At 50.6% G+C, this 15,785-nt stretch overlaps 2 long non-coding RNA genes across 2 annotated transcripts; both read right to left on the reverse strand.

Annotated features, from left to right (window-relative positions):
• Nucleotides 1–363: 363 nt before the first annotated feature.
• Nucleotides 364–3,695, reverse strand: LOC132648068 (uncharacterized). The gene is made up of 3 exons (XR_009586440.1): nucleotides 3,247–3,695; nucleotides 2,066–2,226; nucleotides 364–1,264 (listed from the first exon to the last, which is right to left on the reverse strand). It is a non-coding gene; the product is annotated as an uncharacterized LOC132648068 (long non-coding RNA).
• Nucleotides 3,696–7,264: 3,569 nt separating this feature from the next.
• On the reverse strand, nucleotides 7,265–14,489 carry LOC132648070 (uncharacterized). The gene is made up of 4 exons (XR_009586441.1): nucleotides 14,115–14,489; nucleotides 13,592–13,755; nucleotides 7,716–7,850; nucleotides 7,265–7,546 (listed from the first exon to the last, which is right to left on the reverse strand). It is a non-coding gene; the product is annotated as an uncharacterized LOC132648070 (long non-coding RNA).
• Nucleotides 14,490–15,785: the final 1,296 nt, after the last annotated feature.

A 15,785-nucleotide genomic window follows, 5' to 3' on the forward strand; every position in this document is an offset into this window, starting at 1 on the left:
ATCCAGGGCTATACAGAGAAACCCTGTCTCAGAAAACAAACAGAACTACCTGGGAACCCCAGAAAGGAGCCTAGAGGCAGTTATACCAAAGGTGGGAAGGGGGGGTGTCCAGTTCCCCTGAGCTCCTAAGCTGCAGGTTTTTTATTTGCTGACAGCATAGACGGCTCCAAACAGAGAAATAATAGCATCTCTTGACAGCCCCACCCCCACCCCAGAGACTGTCACAGAATGAGGGGGGAAGACACAGTACTACAGGGGTGTTCGACTCTCCTCGGACCGAGGATAGGTGAAATAAGCCCAGAAGGAGAAGAAAGATGCCATTCAAAGGGAACTATTTTTCTTAAAGGTTTATTACAGGTGAGTTGAAGCTCCAGGGAACGTATCAAACTCTCCATCCTTGGGTGGCAAGAGCTGTGTAGATGTATACATAGGTGTATCTGTGTATACACATACATGCATGCCCCCACACACACTTAAACATGGCCACCGTGTGAAGAAGGAATGCTGAGAAATCCTGCAGGCCCCGCTGATCCAGGGGGAGGCCTCTCGCTGAACTGAAGGCACAAAGCTAGCTCTTCAGCACGGTGGCCGCTCAGCACTCTCGGCAGAAACACTTGGCTCTAGCAGGAAATCTCAGCAGGGCGGCTTGTTTCTGCTCATCAAACACTGGTAGCTTTCAAGGAGAGCGGCGAGAAATGGGAGAGATGCGTCTGATCGCATTCCGGCTGTGCGTCAGCACTTTTCTGAGGTTAGCGCAGTTCCGGGTTTGAAAGAGAGGCAGTGGCTCTCCTTCTGCCCCCGCAGACTGAGCCAGGGGGTTGCCTGCACCCTGATTGCCCTCCCCACATCCCTGGAGAGACCCCTTATGGAGAAGCTAACGAAGGAGTTCACCTTTCCCTGCTAAGCACCGGGCTGCAGGTTACGCTCTACAAAGGGAGAGCCGGGAGAGAATTACTTGACTCCGTTTGTGGCTTCTCTTTGGGGTTTCCGGACAGGAAACCCCATAGTTTCCTGTCCGGGTCACTCCTGCTGTTCCCACCAATGCCGACACAGGGAGGAGAAAGTGGAGCGTTGACCTGCCTGACACAGGGTTTATGCCTGCTCATCCTCAAGGAGAAACAATCTGTGACACCCTGGTGGAGGAGGTAGGCCCAAGGTTCCTCCCAGCAAGGAGCTTCCTGTAACGGAGAGTCAGAATTTCTTCCTGCCCAGGAGATTCCGGGAGTAGGACGAGACATCTGGGTACCACAACTTCCTACCCAGCCTGTAGAAGGGAGGGCAAAGCAGGAGGGATTCACTCCTAGAGACCCACCTCCAAAGTCCAAAAGGACTGCTTTGAAGAGTACAAAGCCACGCGTTACCCAGAAGGCTTAGGGCCAAAACGCCTAAGAGGAATTAAGCAGACTTCTGATGAATACAACACCTGATATACAGTAGTCTCTCTCTCTCTCTCTCTCTCTCTCTCTCTCTCTCTCTCTCTCTCTCTCTCTCTGCAGGCTGCTTTCTCATAGTTCGGATTGCCTACAGTCAGCTACAACCTGAAAATAATACTTAGGAATTTCCAGGAAAGAAGTGTACACTCTTCCAAGTGGCATGGTGAGATCTTGCATTCCCCTCCCGGGTCGCTACCTCAGCCCTTAGCTCGGTGTATCCGCACTGGATTTGTTACCTGCCCATGAGTCACTGAGGAGCCATCTGTTACCAGCTGTCCTAGTAACACAGAGCTTAGAACCCCGATTTTACTTAGTGATGGCCCCAAAGCACAGGAGAACTAATAGAAAGGGGTCACAGGGCGTAAAACATGACAGGGCAGATGAACTCTGGTGCTCCTTTACAGCAGTGTCTACCCCTGTATCTTCCAGCCAAATCAAGCAGTAAAGCCTTGCGGCAGCCCAGGAGGCTCCTTATACCTTTTCGAAGCCAATATCAAACAAGTAATTACTCCTCAGTCTTCTGCCATCGTGAATTAGTCTGGCCTCAGTAGGCCTCTATACAGACAGGATCAGACATTGTACTCTGCCTGGTTTCTTTCACTCAGCGTTTTTTCCTGTATCTCTTGACTCACATCTGAACAGAAGAGTTGTGCATACGTCTCCATGGTTGGGCTGTTTTCTGCTGTATGAGAAGCCTTGCTTTTCTTCTGTCACAAGCACCTCTGGCAACAGTGACCTACATGGGCCTTGGTGTCTCTACTGTGTTGGCAGAGATGGAGACTGGAGTGGAGACCTGGGGAAGACAGAGTTACAGAGATAGGCTGACTGCAGAGTCCTCACTGAGACAGAAAAGAGGAGACAATTTTCCAGGCATTCCTACTAAAGGAAGCATCTTTCCCAACCCCTGTGGACAACAGGTAGCTCCTGGGTAGCTCCCCTTGTCAGATATGAGTTCCCAAGGAGAGAGAGAACACAGAACTCTCAAGGCTGTTCCCCAAGCTGGTTTGAGAAAAGGCCTTTTCCTTTTGTGGGGCCTCTAGCTGACTGTCCAAACCAGTGGAACTTGACAACAGTCTATCCATCGGCGAGGCTGAGCGTCTTTTTGTTGCTTCCTGTTGGGGCTAGGTGGAAACTCACCCAGGATCCTCTCCACCTCTCCCTCTCAATCAGTTATTTGCTTCAACAGGACTCCCAAGCGACTGTGGCTAAAACATCCCCAGGCAGCGCTCACACAAACCCACCAGTGCCCAGCCCTTGCCACGCCCCCTGGTCCCCAGGCAATAACTTAAAAGCAGTTGGCTCTGCCACTATTCTCTCTCCCGTGTGTTTAGCAGCTTGCTGGCTGCTTTTCGATTGCCCCAGTGCCTGGTACAGCTTCCACACATTGCCCCACCTTGCCTCTGGTTCCCAAAGACAACTGCCAGGACTTGACGTCCATGTGCCCAGGGCCAGAGAGAGAATAACATCAGGAAAGTCCTATATGTCCAGGACTTTTGAGGTCTCAAACAGAACTTAGCCAGGGGCTCTGGAGGGTGAGGAGAGGATACTCACTCTTGTTGAGCTGGGCTTTCCAAGCCAGCTCTGATCTTAATGAACTCCAAAAGCTGTCTGTGGATGGTGCTGACTGTCAGGCTGAAGAGCCACCCACTACTGCCCACTCTCCCTGCTTCCAAGCTACAGGTCCTGAGGTGACCCTCCACTCCACACCTCGTCATCAGCCTGGTGCCCTTGTTACTGACCCCAGGAGCAGAGTCCCCTCCTCTCCCCCTCATTCCTCAGCCCCTTACTCATTGTCCATAAGGCCACAGCTTACCCTCCACCTCAGTCTTCCCACTCGTGCAGAAGCAGGGCTGTAAGCTCAGGAGCGATGGAGCGTGAAGCGTTTGCTGTGCTCGGACTCACAGAACCAGAGCCCGTCCTGACCCTTACTCTCTACTTGACCAAGGACTCAGTCCTTCCAGAAAACAGTTTGCTGCCTCCGTGAGGTGACCAGATTCCCATCCTCCCAGTCCACACCATGACGCTGTCCATCACTACAAAGTGACGTCTTCTGGTTGTGACAGAGTCCAAGGGTCCCTGCGGCCAGTCATTAGGGCAGAGGGATGTGAGTCTGCCCTAGTCGTGAGTGGCTGCTTCCTCACTGTACCACGACCAGACGCTTCGGCCTGTCCAAGGACACTCCGGGCTACTCAGGAGTGACGGTCATGTTCAGATACGTACCTAGGACTGCCTTTGCGCTCGGCGCTACGCCAAGCAGTTGCATTCTAGTCTTGTTTAATCCTCATAAAAAGTATTTGAGGATCAGTCCCCCTGGGCGTGGGAAGAAGCCGAGGCTTGGAGAGACTACGTTACTGGCCTAAGATGGAATAAAGTAAGATGTGGAGGAGCTAAGATTTAACCACATAGGTGTGATGCCCAGAGGTGGCGTTGACCACAGAGAGCCCGACGTCCCTCATCTATCAAGAAAATGCCCTACAGACAAGCCCACAGGCCAACCTGACAGAAGGGATCCCTCAATGAGGGTCCCCCTCCAAGGTGATATTAATTCATATCCTGTTAACAAAAAGTAAGTAATACAACCTCTCTCTCTCCCTTTCTCCCTTCCTCCCCCTCTCTTCTCTCTCCCTCTCTCTCTTTTCCTCCCTGCCTCCCCCCTCTCCCTCTTTCCCCCTCTGCATCCCCCTTTGTCTCTTCCCCTTACTTTCACCCCCTACCATCTCACCCTCTCTCCCACCCTCTCTCCCTTCCTCTCTCTCTCTTTCTCTCCCTCATTCTTCCTCTGGTCTTGAGACAGGCACTTGCCGTGTAATCCAGGCTGGTATCCAATTCATGATACTCCTGTTCTCATCTTCCCTTTAAAGTTCAGCCCATCAGGTCTAAAAATCAGCATCTGAGACTCAACGGTGTCTTTCTGGGCCCTGTGAGAACTCTCCACAACAGAGCTGTCAGTGTGGCATGTGTCCTTCAGAAGCAGGACCAGCCTTGGAAACAAATGTCTGAGGATGTCAGGCCGTCCCCTTGGGTGTCATTTCCCCACCCGAGACTATGATGCCCCAACTATCCTGAAGTGACTGGCTCCTGACAGACTTACTAAGACAGACATCAGATTTGAACTCCTGGAGCCTGTGCAGACCAGGCTCCCCTGTCAGAATATCTCTTCCTGATATGAAGCCATAGGCTGTGCACACAGAACTATAGACAAGAGCTGGGTTGCCTGGAAAGGATGTATCCACCAAATCATGGCAGCTGGTTGACTCACATTTTCACAGAACCTGAATATTATTAAGTGGTTTGATAACATGTTTGTTTGTTTGTTTTTTTAATAAAGGCTTTATATACTAGTCTGCTCCACTTTCACGGTTCCAAGAGAACCCCAATTTTTAAATTTTATTCTTTCCCATCTCACAATAGCCACCCAGGGACCACATCATCTTCAACTCCAGAACAATGTAAGGAAACATGCCTTATGCCCATTGGTGGTGCGGGGGATGGGGGAGGGGACAGCGTAACTGAGGAAGCGCATGCACCCTGCCTCCGTTTGAAAGCTCATGTGAACTACAGAGAAGTGGAAAGTTGGAACAGATCTCAAAGCTCTGCCAGCTAATCCAGTTCTGTTACCACCCAAATGAAAAGACCGAAAACTTCGAAACATTACATTTTGTGTGAAGACGATACTGTCACCCCCTCTTCAGCATCCCCGAGTTTGAGGGTCTGGACTCCGCGGCAGATGGTCATCGTCCTCTGTGTAGAATCTCTAGACATCCCTCCTGGCTGTTGGGGACGGGGTGTTCCACACACGCCCTATCCGGGTGGTACGCTATCTTTGACAGCAGTGGGAGGCGGGCACCTGACAGGTCCTGAGAGTAGAGCCCTCCTGGGTGGGAGTGGCGCCCTTCTCAGAGACCTGACAAAGCTCATTTGCCTTTCAGCTGGGAGGACGCAGCCACAATGCGCACCTTTCCAGATCCGGAATCTTTCTCAGCCTCTGGCACACGGGAAGTGGCTGTTGGTCACGTATTTGGTAGTTTCCCACCAAGTAAGAAGGGGAGGATAGCACAACCTTCAGGCCGGGGCTCCCACCCGGCTCTCTCCACAGGTCACAGCCGACTCCCTGTCACCTTCACTTGCTGGCAGGGGAGTCATGTGATCTTCACACCAGCCCGTGGAGAGACAAGGAGACCATGGTGCAAATGGCTCAAGCCACCAGCTTCTTGGCCTGGGGTGCTGTCTGGAGTCGGAGCCCAGTTTCCTGCCTGTGTTTCTGCCTGGGTGGCTGTCCTGGTGAACCCCATTTTTCCCATACACGTTTCAAAGGACATAACTACATCCATCTCTTTGCACTCCTCCACTGTAGGCACACTATTTGAGGAGAGGGAAACTTCTAGAAAGGAGTTTTGAGTTTTTTGGTTTTGTGTGTGTGTGTGTGTGTGTGTGTGTGTGTGTGCACATGTTGGAGTGCCCTCTTGGGCACTTCCTAAGACATGATTAAGATAGTTTTGGTAGTGATGACAGTCAGGGCAGTGAGAGAGGGAAGCATTAGGGACAGGGCAGAACACATTAAGACTGTCATTTGCTAAACCCTATACCTAAATCCTTGCCAGCCACAGCCTTGTTATGTTTCTGCCTGGACTTCTATTCTAACTGAGCTGCTCTGTGCAGCCACGCCGGGGCCTTCCCCAGGTTTGGGGTGAAGCCAGCGGTGATGGCAGCTCCCTTCACTCCCACAGAGTGATGCTGCCTGGAGCAACGACTCTGGATCCTCCGGAGGCTCCAGGCTGCCCGGAGAGGCTCTCAGCCTTCCTCACCCCTTGGATGGGATTCCAAGCTTTAGACAACTTGCTTGTCAAAACACCTTGAAATTGCCAGGCTTGGTACAACATAAACATTCGTGTAGTTACAGGATAATAATTACACCTTCCGTGTACATAGCACCTTTCTCCCCCGGAGCAGCCCGACTGCATTATCTCATTTGTCCTCCCATCCCTGGGAGGCAGGGAGGCCCTGGCGTGATAATCCACAGGTCGCTGATGGAAGAGAAAGAGGAAAGGAGGAGAGGAGGGAGAGAAGGAAGAGGCAAGGAGCTGGCCCAGGGTCACACACTTAGCTACAGGGATTAGGTATAGTTTAGTATGGAACTTGAGCAGAAAATGGAAAAACACTCCTGGCTGCTTCCCCGGAGAACCTGAGAGATGGCACCAGGCAGACATGGCCAGGTTTCCCTTGGTCCTGGCAGCAGCCTCCTTTCTGGGCTGGGAATCTTTCCCGTCCCCATTCTGCAGATGGGGAAAGTGAAGTAGCTGCTTCCAAGAGTGTCCGAGGCAGGGTGGCCTCCCACCAGTGCTGAACCGCCGGCACCGGGAGTAACAGAGCTAGGTAAACAAAGGCAGAGTGTATTTAGCAGAGGAGGGGTCGGCCCCTCCTCTGGCCCCCCTGAGGTCAGAGGTAGCCGAGCAAAAGCTGCTCATTATGTAGCCTTATGGAATCCATAGAAAAGGCCTAATTCACTGAGAGCAGTGCCCCACCCCCACACCTCCTCCCTTGCTAGCCGTGTTTTCTGGCTCATCCTTTTGACATAAGGACAATTACTGCTATTCATACCCACCCGGAGGCCACCTGCCACTGGCCCATTCTGATGCACACGGAGCTAAAGATCAGGCACAAAGCAGGCCAGGCTGAGATTCTCACCAGAACTGGAAAGGGACCTCAGTGCACCCCTCCCCCACTCCCCCTCACCCCCTCACCCGCCGGAGCACTGGGGCATGAGGCCTCTACAATTTCCGGGGTCCTGTGGGGACCGGAAGACTCAAGCCAGAACTGGTGGGGAGGTTTGCCAGGCCTGATCACTCACCGACGGACATCTCAGTGCTTCTGGGAGGTTTGCAGTGAAGGTGAGGTGAGGGTCCTCAGTAAACACTTCTTTTGGGGGGTACCAAGCCCTGACCCTCACAGAGTGTGTGGCTGGAGCTGGGGGTTCTGTATTCAGGGTGGGCCCTGGCAGGACTATGCTACCAATGCTGCAAGGGCTCTCACTGCTACCTGTCTGCCCTCCACTTACCTCACAAAGCGATCTGGAGCAGAGCTGCTCTGCTCTGTCTTTTGTGTCACAGCCGGTCCTAAGCAACAGAAAAACAAGCCAGCATGGCTGTGCTACAGCAAAGTCTGATTTATGGACGCTGAAATCTAAATTCTTACCATTTTTTGGTTGTCATGAAATATGACCTTTTTGGTTTGTTACGCTTTAAAAGTGGTCAGAGTCACTCTTAGCTCCTGGACCCCACTCACCTCACAGGCAGCAGTCCCCTGCCCCCTGGTTTGGAGGAAGGATGTTAGAAAGGCAGACCTCGGCTTCAGGGTTCATAGGCTGTGGGATGAGCTGGAGGAGCCCAGAGGATGAATCCTGATGGCGTTTTGTGTGCCCTGTGAAGGGATCATATGTGTGAATGGTGGGTTTTCAGCAGAACACTCATTTATTATTAAACAGTTTAGGGGTTTGTTTTGGTTTTGCATTGAGGTTTTATTTTTGACCATTTCTGGAGGGTGGGTCGGTTTGTTCTGTCTTATGTGTCGGTAGGGCAATCATGGAAGAACGCAGCTGACTCTAACTCACACATTTAGTGTGAACAGTGAAAATTCCCCCTAAATCCAACACGCATACGGAGCTTCCACAGTCAGTAGGGCCAGTCACTATGGCGGGCCGCATCAGCCACTGACAGTCCATCAGAGCTCAGCTCACGATGGCCGTTCTGGGTGGCTAGCTGTGGCCTAGATCCTCAGACGTTACCAAAGGCCGCCTCCTAACTGTGCTGTGTCCAGCTGCTTTGCTGCCTTCCGAGCACAGCGCGTGGTTGTCTGGATGAAGTCTAAAGGCCTAGGTTTTTGGACCCTCCTCCTCACCACTCCCTTTGCGCTCTGCTGCGTCAGAGTTCTCCGTTGCTTCTTGGTTGTGGCTTCTCTGTGCTCTGTGCTGTGATGGAAACAGTGTGTCACTGTGCGGTTCTGGCCACATTAGGACTCCACACACCACTGAGCCTTGTTGCGTGGGACTTCTGTAAGAGTTGGTGGAACAGGAAGTGTTTGGATCAAAGCTGCTTCATTCCTAACCAGAAGACTCGGCTTCGCTGGCTATCCCCGCCACCACTTCTCCACTCCCCAGCCCCCGGTGGCCTTCCACTCTGAGTTCACCGGAGTCAGCCGTGTTTTTGTTCAAACCAGAACTGTCTAAGGGACTACTTTAAGCAGCCAGGAAAGGTTTCTCTGAAGAAGCACCCTTCAAGCAGAGACCTGAACTTAAAACACCTTCCATCTTTATTTCTATTGATTTATCATTTTAAGATTTATTTTAGCCAGCTGTGGTGGTGTAAGCCAGTAGGATTTGCTGAAAGAGGCACAGGCAGGAAGATCTGGAGTTGGAGGGCAGCCTGGGATGCACATTTAGGGGTTGGAGAGACGGCTTAGAGGTTAACAGCACTGACTACTGTTCCAGATGGTCCTATGTTCAATTCCCAGCAACCACATAGTGGCTCACAACCATCTGTAGTGAGATCTGGTATGCAGGTAAACATGTAGGCAGAACACTGTATACATAGCAAATAAATACATTTTTTTAATTATTTTATTATTTTTAATTGTGGGTATCTGTGTATACGTGTTTGTGCACATGCTCCTATATCCAGTCCCCAAGGAACTAGAGTTACAGGCAGTTGAGAATTCTGAACTGATCTTGGGTCCTCTACAAGGGCAGAGGTGTCCTTAACCACTAAGCCATATCCCAACCCTTACACCTTTCATTCTTGTAAGTATCTGTGGGGATAAATGATCAAATTCTCATTTTACAAGTGAAGAAATTGGGTTTTGGCAAGGTTTCCTAAGGTCACAAACTAAGAAGTAGCTGAAAGTTGATTATTTCATCTGCTCTGAGTTCAAGCCCTGCTGCTGGCATTAATTAGCTAAGTAACCTTGGCTCTGACCTCATTTTATAAGCCCTGAACATTAATAATGAGTCCCCTTCTCCTGCACCAAAAAGCATATCTAGGGATGTTTGTGCCTTAAAAAACATGCTTTGGGTATCTTATTAGTTGCCCAGACTCTGACAGGTCTTGGAACAGTAGACAAAACAAAGGTCCCTGACAATCAATCTTCTGCTGGAGGAATGAGCCAATTCAAGACAAGTTAAAAGTATAACGGGAGCAGCTCTCGGAGGGTTCACCAGCCCCAAAAAACAGGGGCCAGGAAAGTCACCATGTAGGAGAAGGCAGAAAATCGGGGTTGGGGGGGAGTGCACGCAGAGAGAAGAAACACGGAAAGAGGGTGAGAAAGAGAGAGAGAGAGAGATGGAAAAAGAAAAAGAGAAGAAAAACAAAGAGCAAGGGAACCAAAAAAACGCTTGGCTTACATAGTGAGTAGCCTCTGGGGGAGTGGCAGCCCTGCCCCTGGGCTGGAAAATTCGGGGTAGAGGGCAGGGTATACCAGCCATGCCCTGTAACAGGTATTGGCCAGGGATGTTGGGAGAGCCTGGTTAAAAAGGCTCGTCAGCCCCTTGTTCTGTGTCTGAATCCCAACATCATGGCCTTTTGTTGATAATGAATGAGTAAGGGCAGCATAATCATCTATGACTACTTCTTGCTGACATTAGGGTGTCGTTGGCCTGGGCCGGGGGGGGGGGGGTCTAAAACTGCTGGCATGTTGGCCAAGTCCAAGAGGAGCAGGCTGTTTTTCTTGGTGTCCAGGATCTGTGGCAAGGAAAGTGCGGGCCCCGTTGGAGCAGTCTGTGAGGCTAGACAGGAGCACCTGCATTCTGGATGCAGATCTCAAGGACCCAGCAGGATGCTGGAACAGATATATGTTAGGGGTGAAAAAATAAAGTAAAAGAGTTTAGGGAGAGAAAACTTTTCTTGGGTGTACATTTGAAACTTTGAGGCCCATGGTCTTGGTAGTTGGAGGGATGGGTGTCCCAGGCCCAGGCTCCTTAACTCCGAAGTTCTCTAATGCTCAGAAAGTGGGTTGTCTTAGAACATGTTGAAGCTGAGCCTGATCATATGGTCTGGGGCAATTTATTGAAATCCTGTGTCAAAAAGAGAAAGACAAAAAGGGCTAAAGATACTGGGTGTGGTGGTGCACTCCTGGAATCCCAGCACTCTGGGAGGCGGAGGCAGGCAGATCTCTGTGAGTTCAAGGCCAGCCTCATCTACAAGGCAAGTCTAGGACAGCCAAGGCTACACAGAGAAACCCTACCTCAAAAAAAAAAAAAAAAAAAAAGAAAAAAAAAAAGGAGGTGCTACAGCTAAGCGGTAGAGCATCTGCCTGGCCTGGGTAAGGCCCTGGTTTAACTCCCAGTATCACAGGGGATGGCAAGCGTGATGGATTCATGACTCGTAAAGGGAAACATCAACAAAGAGGGGGTTTTGCCTTCCATATTGATTGGCTCTGGGGATCAACCTGGGGCTGAGAACAGGCTAGGCAAGTGTTCTGCCAAGTGAGCCGTAGCCTCAGCCCCCAAATCTTAGCATTCTGCGGTACTTGTGTGCTCGTGGCCCAGCCAGGGCGGTAGGAATGCTCTGAGAAGCAGACTAGAATCTCAGCTGCTGCAGAAAGGCTGCCGAGGACCCCCCCACTCTAGCTCCTGATTGTGAAGGGCCAGGGCTTGGCAGAAGGCAAGAAGGACCTAGCCAAACCACTCTGCAGTGGGCTTATATGCGAATCTGGTCTTCACTCCCTCCAGGCCTTTTCAGGATTTTTGTTTTGAGGATGAGAATATAGAACATATTCTTCTATATCTGTTTCTGAGTCCTTTCTCCTTGGTTCTTCTGCTCTGAATACACCAGTAACGACATCAAACTGAACGGGGCCATGACAGAAACCACAAGGACTCCCAATACCCTCCTTCAGGCGCCTCCTGTCTCCTATCTCCTGGAGTGAGGAGTGGAGGAATCCAAAGCACAGGCCAAGAGAAAGGTGATTTGTCTGTGTGGACTTGGCCTGGGACAAACACAAGCGGCCACGTCTCTTGAACATCCAGCAGAAACAGACTTGTGCGAGCCCCAGGGAATTCCTTCTGTCCTTAAGGAATCTGAAGAGAACCAGGTCCCAGGTTTCTTAAGACATCCTCTTTGTAGACAAGAAAAACTGTGGAGCCAAATGTTCTGAGCCTCTCCTATCACATACCCCACAGGATACCTGTGGATAGCCCGTTGTCTTGTCTGGGCTAAGTGTTAATTCGTTGGTAGTTAAAACTTTATTTCCTGACACGCTTAGACACCTTTCCTCTGACCCTTCAGCTAAGAATTCCTTCTTTTTCTCTCCAGCCTTGGTGGCGCTGAGCATGGACCCCACACACCTACCGAGCTTCACCCCAGACCCCTTTGCTTTGAACACTTTTTCTTTTTGACATATAGGAATGGGAATGCTCTCTGTGCCCCTCTGAGATCACAGCGTATTCCCCTAAGTTATTCTCCCATAGAGATCTGCGAAATAACCAGTCAGCCAACCACTTCCCCTTCTCTCTGAACACACTGCGGCATGCTCATGGGACTGAAGTCTTCCAAGCACGTCCAGGGAGTCTGGGCCTGTTCCAGCATCCTGCTGGGTCCTGGAGATCTGCATCCAGAATGCAGGTGCTCCTGTCTAGCCTCCAATGCCCTCTTCTGGCCTCCTCAGGCACAGGGCACACGTGTGGTTCACAGACATACTTGCCAGCAACACATCCATACATGTAAAATAAAAAGTTCAAAGAAAAATTAAATAAACACTCAGGATGCAGAGGCATTAGTTCCCAAAAAGAAAAATGAGTCTGGGGCAGAGGGAAAAGTTGTCACCTTTGACCTTATATCTAGAGCTCCCTGAGCCATCATCCCTTAATCTCAACTGGAAATAGCCAGGGATGCGGCTCAGTGCTCGACTAACATGGACAAGGCCCTGGGTTCAAGCCCTAGAAACGCCAAAAAAAAAAAAAAGTTTCCTGCTACAAACACCTGCCAGCCAGGTTCTCTGTTCTGCAAGCTCTTCACCTATTAGATGGGGGGAGGGGGGTTTTGCAAATAAATAACAATGCACAAAAAGTACAGTAGGCTGACAACATAGCTCAGTGACGGTTCTTACCTGGCGTGCAACAAGGCTCTGGGTTTGAGGGAAAGGAAAGAAAGAGAACAAAAATCTTCTTAAAGGCTGTCCCGAATATTAAACAGTTTCACACGCAGCAATGAAAGCAAGGGGTGCCTGAAACATAGGTCTGTATAACTGTTAACTATTTTGCATGACCACTGTGGTAGTATCCAATATTAAATTAGCAGAGTTTGGCCAGACCCTTCATTTCTTTGCATATTTTGTGTGCACAAGGGCTGCCCAATTGCGGGGCCTTTATCAGTTCATCAGCTTATACCAGGAGGCTGAAACCAAAGCGCTTGCTCTGAGCCTCTCACCTTGCCTCCTAGCATGGAATGAACCTGACAGCTGGGCCCGGCCCCACATCGAGAGCCTCTGGGACTTTAAAAAAAAAAAAATCCAGAGAGGAAAGAGATGGGGGCCAGCTGCTCTATCTCTTTCCGCTGTGAAGTCCGTGGCAGGCGGGGTGCATGGAGGGTTGAGATTTTTGGCAGGAGGAGTAGAGTCCCTAGCCAAGGAATAGCCGGCCAAGCATGAGAAAGTCCTGCTCTCTTCTGTCGTAGATGACCCACCCAAGCCGGGCCTGGTGGTGCAGGCCCGAAATTCAGCTACTCGTGAGGCTGAGATAGGAGGACAGCAAGTTCAAAGTCTGCCCGGGTGACCTCATCTTAGAATAAAAATGAGAAGAAGACTGGGTGGGAAACTGATTGCCTTGCACGGGCAAGGTCCTCGTGAAACCCCTAGCACCCAAAATAAAATAAGATCATACCGGCCTCAAGACACTGCATACCACTACATAGAAGCGCAACACAGAGACAACTACAACACCACCCGCTGCACACTGAGCACACGCAGGCACGCAGGCACGCACGCACGCACGCACGCACGCACGCACGAACGCGTGCACGCACGCACGAACGCGTGCACGCACACACAGCCATGCTGTCCTGACTTCTATGCTCTGCGTCTCTACAGCCGACCGGTAGAAAAGCTCTTATCTCCGGGCTAAATGATAATTGTCAAGACGGTTCACATACACACTTGGGAGAGTCCGGCCTCACCTGTGTCCCAGCTGTGGACTTGGCAAGAGTTGGGTCGGCTCCCTGTCTCTGCAATCATCTCACCGCAAGGCAAGGCCACTGCTGGCCTTGACAGTGAGTAGGAAGCAGCCAGTTCCCTGGCTGGGGTGCAGCCACTGCCTTCGCTGTTGGTGGTTTGTATTATTCTGCAGGAGGCAAAAGAGAAGACCACTGAGTGAAGACACTCCCCTAACGCAGAAAAAAGTAACTACAGTACCCTGTGTCCCCTCGTTAAATTTCTAAGTATCTGCAGAACCCCCAGAAATGTGCATCTGCCAGGATCTCCAACTGCAGAATTTAAAAAAGCGAACTTCCATTTGCAAGTGTATTAATTAGAGTCGTATTGTCAACCCAGATCGCTTATCTGAATGGAAGTGATTGGTTCTTTGTCCTAGTGGCCTGGCAGCAGGAAACAGTGCAATGAAGTCCTTCATGTTCAGATGTATGTTCTCGCACACAGCCATAGCTCATGACAGATCCCTGGGTGGAATCCTGATTCACTCACCTATAAGCATTCCTTGTTGGGACTCTCATCCATTTTTTTTCCTGTGGCTGTGTAGGGATATCTCCTTCACTGACATGCCTCTTTCCCGTTAGGGGGTCCCAGGACCCTTGGAGAATCTGGTGAAATAGACTTGCACAGCTCTGACTTCTTAAGAGTGGTGGTTGCCTGGGATCATTTCAGGCCTTGCAGGCACACGAGAGCCTGCCCTCTTCCTGGCTGTGCCCTGCGGAGTTCGGCTGTGCAGAGAGTTCTTCCACGCTGGCGGCCTCTGTGGAAGCAGCTTGCTAAAAGCCTACAGACAGCTCGTGGCCTTGTTACAGCAGTGCGCTTTGGTGGAGAACCCACAGAGGGTCGGGCCACAGGAAGAGTTGCCAGAGTTCGCCTTTCTCTGTATAACTTTTAGATTGACAACGCCCAGTGAAACAAAACACAGGCAAGTCCTCAACATTCTGCTATGAGAGAGCATGCGACCATCACCCAGACTATAGACAGGAGGGATGTCCTCAGGAGGAGGGATGCTGCAGCCGCAGAGGACGCTGGACCATAGAACTGCTGTGACCTGGGAATGCCATCAACCTGGGCATCGTTTCTCTTGTGACTGAAAGGAGCAGTGTTAGGCCCACTTCATGACAGACAAATAGGCACACGGAGGTAAGCAAACTCACCAAGATGCCAGCATGAAGGCGCTAAGGCCACTGATGACTAAACTTCACTGTGAACTTGACTGGCTTTAGAATCAATTAGAAACTGGCTTTAGGCAGTTAGTGAGGTGGACAGCTGCATCTCCAAAGAAGATTAACTGAGTTCAGAAGACCCAACCTGTATATAGGTGATACCACCCCATGGGGCTGGAGGCTTGGACAGAATTTAAAAAAAAAAAAAAAAAAAAAAGAAGCCTAGCCAGGGGCCAGCATTTCCTTCTGTTCGTCATCTGCCCTCTGTCACAGGCTACTGCTGTTATGACATCCTGCGCTAGAGCACAGGGCCCAGTGACCACGGATTGCAACCTTCAAAAACACGAGCGAGGCAAACATTACTCCTCCTGCCTTTTAAGTTGTTCTGTACTTTGGGCCCAGACATGTGAAAAAGGACAGATATAAAAAGGTCAGGTCCCAGGCAGTCCCAGCCCAGGGCCAAAGCTGCTGCTCTGAGACAGGAAGTGAGTGGGTGACAGGAGACAGGGGAGCTTTTCCACACTGGCAGCCTCTCTGATGGTGCCCCACTGCCAGCAGACCAGGACCTGGGAAGGAAAGCTACTCCAGACGGGGTTAGCTCCCCTGTGCCCTCTGGCCTGTCAGGCGCAGAAAGCAAAGGAACAAGAGAACACTAGATCGTGACCTCGGATCCAAAGGGCTCACCTAGCCACCCAGCCAGAGCTTTTGTGCTTTCAGACTTGGGTCATGGGACCTCACGCCTGTGATGGCTACAGGCCATTCATCCCCTTTGCAACATCCAAACCAGCCAGAATTAAAAAAAAAAAAAAAAAAAAAAAAAAAAAAAAGTCACCAGAACACTTTTATCTGGGTTGCATAAATTAAGATACAACTTTCTATCCAAGAACCAAAACATGAGTTGAAAGTGGGCATTACTATGTCCAAGGTCACCAGTCCCCACAAATGGCCTAATTACAAATTCTTATCCAAAATGCTTGGCTTGAGCCAAGCAGAAGCA

The sequence above is a fragment of the Meriones unguiculatus genome, chromosome 15, assembly GCF_030254825.1.
Source record: "Meriones unguiculatus strain TT.TT164.6M chromosome 15, Bangor_MerUng_6.1, whole genome shotgun sequence".
Lineage (NCBI taxonomy): Eukaryota > Metazoa > Chordata > Mammalia > Rodentia > Muridae > Meriones > Meriones unguiculatus.